Source organism: Octopus bimaculoides, chromosome 3 (genome assembly GCF_046866305.1).
Source record: "Octopus bimaculoides isolate indiv1 chromosome 3, ASM4686630v1, whole genome shotgun sequence".
Classification (NCBI taxonomy): domain Eukaryota; kingdom Metazoa; phylum Mollusca; class Cephalopoda; order Octopoda; family Octopodidae; genus Octopus; species Octopus bimaculoides.
The window spans coordinates 84785615-84798936 of record NC_142930.1 but is presented as its reverse complement, the minus strand read 5'-3'; the positions used below and the strand labels follow the sequence as shown (position 1 = coordinate 84798936).

General features: G+C 34.3%; 1 protein-coding gene across 7 annotated transcripts in view; it reads right to left on the bottom strand.

The window, feature by feature from the left end:
* Positions 1-13322, bottom strand: part of LOC106872997 (uncharacterized) — a 72251-nt gene that overhangs the window by 17538 nt on the left and 41391 nt on the right. For 2 of the 7 annotated variants that reach the window (XM_052966251.2, XM_052966249.2), the window contains 2 exons: positions 11327-11488; positions 9110-9186 (listed from right to left, as the gene is read on the bottom strand). The exons of 2 other annotated variants lie outside the window; for them this stretch is intronic. The gene's annotated coding sequence lies outside the window, so the exon portion shown is untranslated. Of the gene's footprint in view, positions 1-9109; positions 9187-10911; positions 10933-11326; positions 11489-13322 lie in introns of those variants that run through there. 3 more of the 7 variants (XM_052966250.2, XM_014920194.3, XM_089349350.1) reach the window with 2 other exon arrangements.

The following is a 13322-nucleotide window of genomic DNA, read 5'->3' as shown; positions in this document are numbered from 1 at the left end:
ATATATATATATATATATATGTCTGTACGTATTGTCGTCGTCGTTTAACGTCCGCTTTCCATGCTAGCATGGGTTGGACGATTTGACTGAGGACTGGTGAAACCAGATGGCTACACCAGGCTCCAATCTGATTTGGCAGTGTTTCTACAGCTGGATGCCCTTCCTAAAAGCCAACCACTCAGAGAGTGTAGTGGGTGCTTTTACGTGTCACCCGCACGAAGGCCAGTCAGGCGGTACTGGCAAAGGCCACGCTCATCTCGCTCGAGAAACCTCATGTGTCACCCGCACAAGAGCCAGCCCAGGGGCACCAGCAATGATCCCGCTCGAAAATCCCAGAACCCCACACAAGAGCCAGTTCAGAGGCACCGGCAACGATCTCGCTCGAAGAAATTTCATGTGTCACCAGCACAAGAGCCAGTCCAGGGGCACTGGCAACAATCTCGCTCGAAAAACCTCATGTGTCACCCGCACATGAGGTTTTGAGCGAGTGATGTAGTCACTAAAACCAAAAACTATATCATAATTGTTCAGCATTTCTTACATCTTGAATGTAAACACAACCTTATACAAATAACTGAATAACACTGAAAATGTAATGAAACAAATTCCTCCACATAGTAGGGGAGGGCGCTAGATAGATGGATAGATGGTATAATTGGTAGAACATCAGAGAGCATGCCTTGTGATATTTGTTTATGCCCCTTACATTCTGAGTTCAAATCATGTAGAGATCAACTTTTCCAGTCATCCTTCCAGTGAAATACTACTTATACAGTACCCGGGTAATGGTAGGATGGGGAAGCATAGTCAAGTACACTCCTGAAGGCAATATCCCCAGCATGGCCACAATCCAATGAAAGATTAAAAGAATATAAAAGTAATATAACTCAGCAACAAATCTCATCATGATACATAAGCGCAGGAGTGGCTGTGTGGTAAGTAGCTTGCTTACCAACCACATGGTTCCAGGTTCAGTCCCACTGCGTGGCACCTTGGGCAAGTGTCTTCTACTATAGCCTCGGGCCGACCAAAGCCTTGTGAGTGGATTTGGTAGACGGAAACCGAAAGAAGCCCGCCGTATATATATATATATATATATATATATATATATATATATATATATATATTTATATATGTATGTATGTATGTATGTATGTGTGTTTGTGTGTCTGTGTTTGTCCCCCCACCATCGCTTGACAACCGATGCTGGTGTGTTTTCGTCCCTGTAACTTAGCGGTTCGGCAAAAAGAGACCGATAGAATAAGTACTAGGTTTCCAAAGAATAAGTTCTGGGGTCGATTTTCTCGACTAAAGGCGGTGCTCCAGCATGGCCACAGTCAAATGACTGAAACAAGTAAAAGAGTAATACAAGAAAGACATCATCAAATTATAGGAGCAGCTCTTTCCTCCCCTAAGATAAATTATCTTTGGGGTGGAAAAGGTCTGCTGTGATGGTTTGCAACCATATTTCAATGGCCCACCAAAGCAGCATCTTCAGCTTAAAAATGAAAGAGCATATTAATAACTGCATGGATGAAGGTTTTTAGAAGACATTAATAAGCATGAGCAACCAGTGAAGAAGTGGGTTTTTGAATGCATATAACAGTTGTTTGGCAATGCTCTGTAAGATCAGTCTATGACATGTGCTTGGAGAATATGCAATTTGTCAATTATGTGAACACTTGGTATTCTAAGATACTTGTTGTCTTCCAAATGTAAAACATCAATAACTTGTAGAAAATCCAAGTTTCAATCTATAAAAAAAACTGCACAAACAATACCTGGAAGACATGGATTTTTGTGTAGAATTTGATCCCCTTTCAGAACCATAGGCTTTAGGCTTATATACATAACTATTTCATTCTTCAATGGGTTATTGATAACAAAGAATAGCCCAGTAAAACATATTTATCTACCAGAACATCAAACTGTTTCAGACCAGAAAGTCCAATTAAGGAAGAATGGGAGACTGCTGATCTGTTCCTAAAAAATACATTCTAAATGTTCAATATCACAAACAGAACATCTCTTGAATAACAAAAGAAATTTACTTTACTTACTTACTTTACCATTATAAATCATTCAGAGTCAATAAAATAACTAACTAATAAATACTAGAACAGGCTTCACCTCTTCCTCAACAAAATATGACCTACTGATAGGCTAAACAAATTATATATGTATTATTATTATTATTATAAAACAAATTAATTATTATTATTATAGTGAGGACAATGAATGGCTCAGTAGAGTACCAAATAGAATGCCTTATTATATTTAGTTATGTCCCTTTACATTCTGAACTCAAATGCAATGAGGTTGACTGTCATTCATCTTTCTAAGATCCATAAAATAATTACCAGCCAATTTAATCAACTGTACTTTCTCCAAAAATATCTGGTTTTGAGCTAATGTTAAATGCTACAAATTATTATTATTACTATTATTATTATTATTATTATTATTATTATTATTGATATTGATAATTATCCTTTCTATTATAGACACAAGGCCTGAAATTTGGTGGTGGTTGGGAACCCTGGCAGAATTTGCACTCACAACGTAAAAACAGACAGAATGTTGCCTAAGCATTTTATCAAACATGCTAATGATTCTACCAGCTCACTGCCTTAAATAATAATAATAATAATAATAATAATAATAATAATAATTGGCTGATGCCAATGTCGCATAACTGGCCCATTTAAAAGTACCCTTCAATCATCTGGCAATATGCTGTGCTTGAGAAGACCTGTTGAGTCAAGTGAAATCATAGTCATGGCCGATGCCAGTGCCACCTGACTGGGACTTGTGCCGGTGGCACATAAAAAGCACCATTCAAGCGTGGCTGATGCCAGTGATGCCTGACTGGCCCTTGTGCCAGTGACACATAAAAAGCACCATTCGAGCGTGGTCAATGCCAGTACTGCCTGACTGAAAAAGCACGCACTACACTCTCAGAGTGGTTGGCATTAGGAAGGGCATCCAGCTGTAGAAACCTTGCCAGATCAGATTGGAGTCTGGTGCAGCCTTCTGGTTTGCCAGTCCTCAGTCAAACCATCCAACCCATGCTAGCATAGAAAGCAGACAGTAAACGATGATGATGGTGATGATGTTACTATTATTATTATTTAACTATTTCACAATACAAATATCTATTATATCATAAAATTTACCATTTTCTGCTTCAAGTGCATATAGCGTCTTTCACATTTTATTTATTCCTTTAGTATGTGTCCCTTTATGTCTCTTTAATTTTACTCTAGTCCTAGAGTTTTTCATATGTGTGCAGTAATATTTCATATAACAGTGCTGTTTTTGTATGTGACATAGGATAATCTTAGTTTAGAATATATTTTATATAATTTTTATCAAACTTAGAGCTCCTAGCATTACTTGAATGTTATAAGTTTTCAATTTTATTTATTTCTAAGTATTTTCTCCATTTATTTCCATCCTTCTCTACTAGACAATTACTCTCGACTCTCCAAGGTGTTGTCATATGTTAGGATTTAAACTTCTACAAACACATTTTTTTTTTATGTCTATGATCCTCAATATCTGGATCAATCAAATAACATAATGGTGATAAAATACTGGCATTAATACTGTGCCTAAGAAATATTCTGTGGCAATACTATAGTACTATAGCAAACGAAAACTGATAAATAACGACAATGAAGTTTCAATTATCTAAACAATCATTTAATGATGGAAGAGTGAATAAACTTATTAAGGACATTGTACCCAATCAATTAGCAATCACTACCCAAAGACACTGACCAGATTTGGAAGGCTTAAAGAAATCTTTTAGATAACAGCCCAATCTTCTGCTTGGTAGCTATAAAAAATTTTGTATGATCACTGTGAAGCAGCTTCAGGTCAAGGACATGTCTAAGCAGCATAGAATATGATGAATGCACAATCAAAAGAAAATTTGTTTTCAATAAATATAGCAAGTACTGAGCAATTTAAATAGTACTTTATTTACTTAGTATGTGGTTTTTATGGTTGCTTAACCCTTTAGCTTTTAAACCAGCCATATCCAGCCAAAATATTCTCCTTGTTCTCTTTGTTTTATATTCAAATTGGCTCACACCAACCCTACAATGTTAGTCTAACAGTATAGTCACATAATCTAAATCTCAAAGTTACAAGATCATCATCATCGTTTAACATCCGCTTTCCATGCTAGTATGGGTTGGACAATTTGACTAAGGACTGGTGAACCAGGTGGCTACACCAGGCTCCAATCTGATTTGGCAGAGTTTCTACAGCTGGATGCCCTTCCTAACGCCAACCACTCCGAGAGTGTAGTGGGTGATTTTACGTGCCACCGGCATGAAGGCCAGTCAGGCGGTACTGGCAACAGCCATGCTCGAAATGGTGTATTTTACGTGCCACCTGCACAGGAGCCAGTCCAGCGGCACTAGCAATGATCTCACTCGAATGTAAATTCATGTGCCAATGGCACAAGTGCCAGGAAGGCGACAAATTCAAAACAAGAATAATTTGAATGCTCAAGGATTAAGCATTTGAAAATTTACTGTTCTAACTTCTGGCATTTGCTGTGAAATATTAGAATTATTGCTCTTAATGTCCCACTCATGTGAGAATTTAGACATTAACTTCATTAGCTATCATTTTGCACAACTGAATGTGAGTATGCATTTTAAAAATTCTATATTTTAATAATGGTGCCCCAAAATGCCATAGCCTCCTGAGGACGGAACATATAAGGGAATAAAAGAATATAAGAAGTCAAACTAGAAATATTGACCCTTTTCTCAATCACAAAGATTAAAAGGAACAGATCTTATTGCCAATTTTCACAGAGTTAAATACATGAGAGAGATATGGGTTACCTTAAAAAAGGTAATTAATATACATCAGGTAACTTTACACAGTATAAGAAAAATTGAACTCAGTACAAGCTCCACAGAACTACAATTGCTTACAGTGGTAAACTATATCACTTTATCAGTGCTTAAAGCAAGGTGAACCCAATCATTGAGAGCTAAATACCTTGACCACAAAGCAGTGCTAGTGACAGAGCATAAACTGCTAACCACGCTTTCTCCTCAATGTTTTTCAATATATATATAGACCCAACCATTTATGCTTTCCATATTCAAGTTTGTGATGTCAAACTAATTATGATACCATCCCAATGTAAATAAAACAGACAACAGTTCAATGTTAGACTTGCACAATGTTAGAGCTAACAATTCCTCATCAAACAGGAAGGATTTATAGTTAAATCCTTTCCTCACATACAAATTAACTAAATGAGAAATTCTAAGAGAAGTTTCAATGTACTTTGAAGAGAAGTGTAATTAAGAAAAACTGAATAACTGAAAGCTTACTAATATAGACACAGGGCAATGTTTAAAAGGTGCAGTAACTCAACCAAAATTAAGTTCTTAATGAGCTGTAACAGTGTTTTGGAAATAAATTATTGATATGATTAACAAACAAAAATGCTTGATAATTATTTTACCAAACGTATATGATATATAAACACTAATTGTTCACTTAGCTTGATTTATGAAATATTTTTTTAAAAAAGAGAATAAATGTCAACATGGTGGATAAATATTCAGAAATAAAACCAAATAAATCATTTTAACATAAACCATGCTAACCATGCTAACTAAATTACTACATCAATCAACCTTTTTATTACTAGTTTCTCATTAATATGAAATCTCCTTAATTGAGTTATTTGAAAATAAAAAAAACTTTACCAAAGCCTAATTGAAAGAAGTAAGTGTTCTCATCAGTTTAATCAACTGCTCTCAATGCTACTCAATAACAATCCATTTCATCTAACGTCTCACTTTAACATCTTTGTTAGTTAACCTTGCCAGAATTCATGTCATGTTTCAAAATCATTTGAACACAAATCATATTTAATAGAAGAATCAGAACTGCTATGCATTAAGTGAGTTTGTTTTATCCATCTTCAGTGAAATCCATACTAGTGAGGCAAGTTTTATCATCTCATATAGTGCTCTACTCTTGATTTCCTTCAGTTTGATTGCTCCCATTTAGAACTACTATTTTCTGTCTGGCGATATCCAGAGAGGAAGCTCTGAATGAATCTTTCATTTGTTCATCTCCCTGTTGAAATACTGCCACCCATTAACACATACACTTTCCACAATAAGCTCCTTCATCAGAAAATTATAACAAAAGACCCAAGAATCTCTGCTGACAAGGAAGAGATGCTTTTATGTATTTTTTTTATTTTCCTTTAATTGTTTTTAATAGTTAAATTAGAAGAAGAAGGGCAGCAAACATGACCTTCTAGAAGACCTCTGAAATTTGTGGAGGAAATGGAAAAAAGAGACTGATTCATAAGGTTATCCTCAACCCAGACCCTTGTGAGAATAATTGCAATAGAGTGGACCCTGTCTAATGATGGCTAGTTGGTGGTGTTAAACTGATCAGCAACAGAATAAGCTTATATCACCTAAGAAAAAATACAGACCATTTGACAAGCTTTTGCAAAGTTTCCATCTAACCAATTTCACTCATAAGGCTTTCATTGACCTGAAGCTGTGATAAAAGAAACTTACATAAGGTAGTATGTAATGGGTTCAAACCTAGAACCATGCCATACCTGCATTCATTATGTACAAAAAGTGGTTAGTTTGACCATCAAAATGCTCTGCAATTACTACCACTATAATAACAGAGTTGTCACATTTTTATATAGTTATCACTATCTGAGACCTGTAAATTGTGATACAGCTGAACTGGGTCTTCTGCCTATGATCTTTGTTGAGACACTGTTTTACCAACATCTACCAAAATCTTTTACTAATTGAGATCTAGGGCCTTTCACTGTCTGTGACATGTAAGTAGGGACACCATTTAACAGCGCCCTACTAAAATAATAATGGTTTCAAATTTTAGCACAATATCAGCAATTTTAGAGGGCTAAGTCAATTATATTTCCCTCACCCACCCATCACCTGATTGGTACTTATTTCATATGTCCTGAAAGGATGAAAAGCAAAGTCAATTTTGGCAGAATTTGAACTCAGAACATAAAGAGCTTGAAGAAATGCCACTAAACATTTTGTCCAATCTACCAACAATTTTGTTAGCTCAACACTTTAATAATAATTTTTTAACACAGACGCAAGGTCACTAATTAGAAGGGAGGGTAGAATCAATAATATTGATATCAGTTCTTGGTTGGTAATTTACTATATCAATCCTCAGAGAATTAGAAAGCAAGATTAACCTCGATGATATTGAAACTTTGGAAATAAAGGAATATAAATAACCCATGCAGGACATTTTACCTGATGCTCTACTGCTTTTGTTACCCTCTGCTAATAATAATAACTGTTTCTAAGACAGGCATAAAGCCTGAAACTTTCAGGGATAGGGTTCATCAATTAAATTGGTTCTAATATTTAACTAGTACTTTATTCCATCAACCCCAAATGGATGGATGAAAGGTAAAGTTGATCTCAGCTAGAATTGAACTCATAACTACATATTGCAACTCATTATTTATCTCTCTGATTAGACAGCCAATTTTGAAGACACAAAGTATATTCAACTGAATATATATTCATCATCATCATCATCATCATCATCACCACCATTTAAGTCCAATTTCCCTTGCTTGGATGGGTCAGGTGGAATTTATTAAAGCAGATTTTCTATGGCCAGATGCCCTTCTCATCACCAACCTTAAACTGTTTCCAAGTATGGTGATATTTTCTCTTAATTAGACATGCTTTTCATGAAAGACTGGAAATGAACAACAACCTCATTTGTATGACAATGGCAGTGGTAGCAGTTGGTGTTTCTGGGTCAATTCTACTTTGACTAGTGATAAAATATTTTCCTTCATAAAATTTCAATCTCTGAAGAGGTCATGAACTGAGTTCCTAGAAATAGCAGCTAAATCTCCCTGGATCATAACTTACCATTTTAGAAAAGAAAGGAGTCATGTATCCAGATAATGTAGTCATGAATATAGTAAACTTGAAACAAAGATAGGACTGTCAAAGCTTGAACATCCTTCATCATAGGTCTGTTATATCAGGGTTGATATGAACTAAACAACAACAACAACAACAGTCATACAACTAAGGAAAAATCTTTAGTAAAAGAATCTTTAGTTGCCCAAGTTACAAAACGATAGACAATCTGGGTAGCTAGCTAGTTTGTAGTTCTGGACATTTTAATGGAATGTAGAGCCTTAAGATTTTTGATAGGTAGGGTCAAATATAATCAGACTATAAGTAAAGTATCCCTAAAAAACAAAATGTGTTGTTCTTATTCGCAAAACTAGACATATAGCCACTGTTTTAACCCCTATTCAAGTAAAAGAAAAGTGGAATGGAAAAAAAAAAAAGATATATATACATATAATACTTAGCAATGTGTTTGGATCTATTTTAAAACGGGGGCGCCAGTTTTCATTTATGTTTTATGTAGTGTTTTTGGTACGGAAAGACTTTCAAACTTCGTATACTTATCTATTTTGTGTTATAGAACAGAAAAATATTTTTGTATTCGAATTTATTTCATGTAAAAAATTGTCTTATTTCGATAATTTCTACTAATCACTGACGTCTATTCAGTTGAAAACAGTTAGCGCTGTAACGGTGTATATCGTATTAATCCCCTAACCCTAACCCTAACTAGAGTGTTAACCGTAACCGTAACCCTAACCCTAACCCTAAAACTAACCCTAACTCTAGAATCCGAACTCTAAAATTGTTACACACATAGATACGCACAGCGTAATTTATTATATAAACAATATATGCGTATAAATTACGATTAAACCGGATGAAATATGTCACAGGGAATAACATTTTTATGACCGCCCAGCAGTAACTCTATTGAGCTGAATAGACGTCAGTGATTGGTTGAAATTACAGAAATACGACAACTTTAACATGGAATAACTTGCGAATTCCTTTTTTTTTTGTTAAGAAGACTAAGAGTAAAAGATGTTTTATATGACACATTCTACCAGTGTCCCAAGTTTCAAAGTGTTTCGTTAGTGTTTCGTTAAGAAAATACTGGCGCCCCCGTTTTAAAATAGATCCATGTGTTTTTCATCAATATTTACCTCACATAAGCATGGCTTCTTTTAATCAGATGCATCCATCAGTGGATGACTAACCAGCCACTATTGATTAAGCATAACTGTAAAGAACATAAACAGAAATATAAGAAGGAAAGACTTTCAAGTTAAAATTTAGCATTGGTGCCAAAATGTCTTTGGCCACATTATAGCAAGATCCTATCCTTTTTTATTTGTCCACAATTTCACATAAAACTAAGGAAAAATCTTTAGTTGCCCAAGTTACAAAATGATAGGCAATCTGGGTAGCTAGCAATTTTGCTTTGCTACATACATAAAGCAGTGGTTCTCAAAATATTCACTTAAATCTAAAATGCTTTTGAAATGTCTTATCTATTCAACAAATTCTGATTTGAATTCACAGATCGCCTCATACTCTTCCAGGAGTTAGCAGTCCCCAGGTATCTCATCCATCTTTACGTTCTGAGTTCAAATTCTGCTGAGGTCAATTTTACCTTTTACCCTTTTGGAATCCATATAATATGTACCAGTAGAGCACTGGGGTCAATATAATCAACTTACCAAAATTTCTAGTCTTGTACCAAAATTTGAAACCAATATATTGTGATTATGAAATATCTACAGAAATAAAAATGAGATTATCATCATCATTGTTATACTGGTCACTTTTCCATATTTGCATGGGTCAGAGGAAATCCACTGAGGCAGATGGCTTGCTGCTGCCAACCCTCATTTGTTTCTAAGCAAGGTAATATTTTCCTATGGAAAAGTGACCATTATAACAATGATGATGATAATAGCATTATTTTTTTTTCTGTAGATATTTCATAATCACAATATATTGGTTTCAAATTTTGGCACAAGGCCAGAAACAATGGACTCCACTTGTATGATACTGATGCTCAACTATTCAATGATATCAAGACACCACAGGCAGACATGCACACATACACACATACACACATATACATGCATACAACAGACTTCTTTCAGCTTCTGTCTTCCAAATCCACTCACAAGGCTATGGTCAGTCCAAAGCTATAGTAGAAAACACCTGCCCAAGGTGTCGCAGTGGGATTGAACGCAAAACCATGCAGGTTGTAAGTGAATATTTTAACCAGGAAGTCATGTCTGCACCTTTATTACTAATAATATATCAGTAACTTGTAATTAAAAAAACCTTGATGTAAACTGTATTACTGCAAAAATATTAAAAATTTCATTGATATTCATATAGAAACAGTTTTTCCCCCAGTTATTTTACCCCTAATTCTTTATTGCGTATGTAGTGCATTCAGTTCTAAAATGGGTTGACCATATTCAACAGCAGCAGTATATACATTCCTAAATGTTGTTGACATCAAATTTAACTCTTCATGTTATGTGGTGGTAGGCTGCCACATCTGGAATGTTACATGCTATGACACCTTCTCCAGCAACAACTTGGTGTATCCAGCTACCAGCCCAGGTTCCACTGCTTGTCAGGCTGAGAAAAATAAACTGTCATGGTATAGGTCACTCTCTGACAGATTTATGGTCAAGTCTATGGCAGTGGAGACCAGCACCCCAGCACCACCCCACTGGACTATATCCCTGCTCACCACTATCAGGGGCAGGGATGACTATCTGTAAGTGCAAGCCCAGTGAGTCAGAGCACATCTCCCTAGCCAAACTCCAGGGTAACACTTTTTCCATTTTGTCTGCTAGGACCATGAGGCAGTCTGAATGACAGGAAATTGTATGTTCTACTCTTTAATGTAAAATTACTGCAGTAAAGACCAGTAATTATTCATATTCAAGATTAACTCAAATAAAAGTGAGCTCACCTTAATCTATCTTAAATTACCATTGATCTTGTGGCAAATAAAGAAATTATCATAGTAATTAATCTCCAGGAGAAATTTTTGCAATCTTCAATATATCAGGCCTATTTTAGTCATCTTTGAAATAATGAATTCTAGTTAAACTTCATGAGCAATAAAATTAATAATTAGCCATTTGTTAGCTAAATAATAAAAAATAAAGAATTAACAATAAAGACATTTAATGAAAGCTAAATAGAATTTTAAAAGTCATCGAATAATTTCTATTAAATATTAATTATAACTGTTTAGTTAATTGAAATAGTTGACATTTTTTATTTGACATTTTTATATCACACATTTATGACGACGACCATCATCCTCATCAACAACAACACCACTACCATCAATTTATTTATTTATTATACTGTCTTTATACGTTGAGTTCAAATTCTGCCGAGGTTGACTTTGCTTTCCATACTTTCCATACACTGGGGTCAATGTAATCAATCAGCCCTTCCACCCCCAAAATTTCTGGCCTTGTACTATCATCATCATCATCATCATCATCATCATCATCATTTAACGTCCATTTTCCATGCTGATATGGGTTAGAAAGAATTATTATTATTATTATTATTATTATTATCATTATTATTAGTATCATTATTATTATTATTATTTTTATTTTTATCATGCTAATAAAGGCATGGAAAGTCCTTTCTTTGCATCTCCTAAAATTTCAGATGTCATATTTATCTAAGAAAATAACAATTCTGTACAAAAAAATGTTGATGAAAAAAAATTTCATTATGGATGCCCTGTTAAAAAAGACACAATTCACAATATAGGACATACCTAAATAGTTAAGATTAAAATTAAGGTTAAAAAAAAAAAGAAGAAATTAACATATTTAAATGTAGAAAAACAAAAAAATTGACTGAGAGGAAAACAAAAAAAAATTGACTGAGAGAAAAACAATAAAATTGACCAGAACAAATACAATATGTCTGTTTAATCAGCACCAATTCTTCAACAAAGAAAAAAATGTAGTACCTATTCCTCATGTATAAAAATATGTAGAGTTTAGCCAATAAGATTTTCTATGAAAATAGCTATGAGTGGTCAAGCCAATAGATGGACAAGATCACTTACAGGCATTGGTCAAGGAGACAAGCGGCCAGTCAGTGCAAGCACAAAATCATGCTACAACACCTGATAATGCCAAGGAAAGAAATGGCTTTAAAGAAACAAGCTGCTGAGGTAACAAAAAATATATATATATAGCTAAAAAAAAATATGAGGGAGGAGGAGTTAAAAAAACAAATGGAAGGAAAGACAAGAAAAAAAATCAATGGATTAGCGATGAAGAATTGTTCTATACAGACTTAGATACTGACGAATTGAGAATGTAACGCGTAGCAGTGACTGGTTAAAAAGATGACTGTAAGAAGGTATTTAGAAGAAAAAAAAATAAACAAATATGGTGAGTGCTGCTAATTCCAATCTATTCCATGTAGTTGGCAGTCATGGAATTTCAGCCAAGTGTTGAAACAAACTGGCAAGCACTTTTCACATCGCTAGTTAATATTGATTATCAATCCAAGGCAAAAGAGAAGCGATTGCACCGATAGGCAACGAATTGGGTGGCAATCATTTTTACCGAGAATGTTAAACAACTCCATTACACTTGCTTGGTTTGGTAACTTTTCTGTCAGCATTTCTATTGTTAATCTGACAGTTTTGGAATATTTCAACAGCAAATATGATTTAGTGTTTCTTAAACTTAGCAAAACTGTTAATCAATTTAGTTGTTAAGTTTGTTACTGGTGTTTGCTATATTTTTCTTTATAGTCACTTTTTTTTATAATAGAAAATTGTTTTACCCACATTTTAAAATAGGAAAGAAAAAAATTGTTTTTATTTTTCAGAATTAGCTAAGAATTTGCAAGAGAGATAACATTATACTACATTTTTTAGGGTTGTGCTATTATAACACAATATTAAAAAAAAAAACCGTTTGGATAGCTGTAGGACTCGCGTTAACACCATCACCACCACATTCATTAACGTCACCACCACCACTTTCATCAACATCATCATCATTATCATGATCATTACCTTCAACAACATCATCATCACTATTATAATCTTTATTATTGTATATAATTGTTGGTGATAAATATTTAGTTTAATAATTTTCCTTTACTTTTTAATGAAGAAAGTAATCTTGACGCAGTGACTGTTCTGTATGTCTTATAACTCTTCAATAGGCTCACAACCCAAAAGTAGGAAAAAAAAGAAATAGTCTTTAAGGATGACATCTGAATGGGATAAGACCAAGCAAGCTATCATATCACACATTAGTGGCCCATTATTTTGCATACTAACCTTTATAAATTCTATATAAATTCTATATAAATTCTACTTTATAT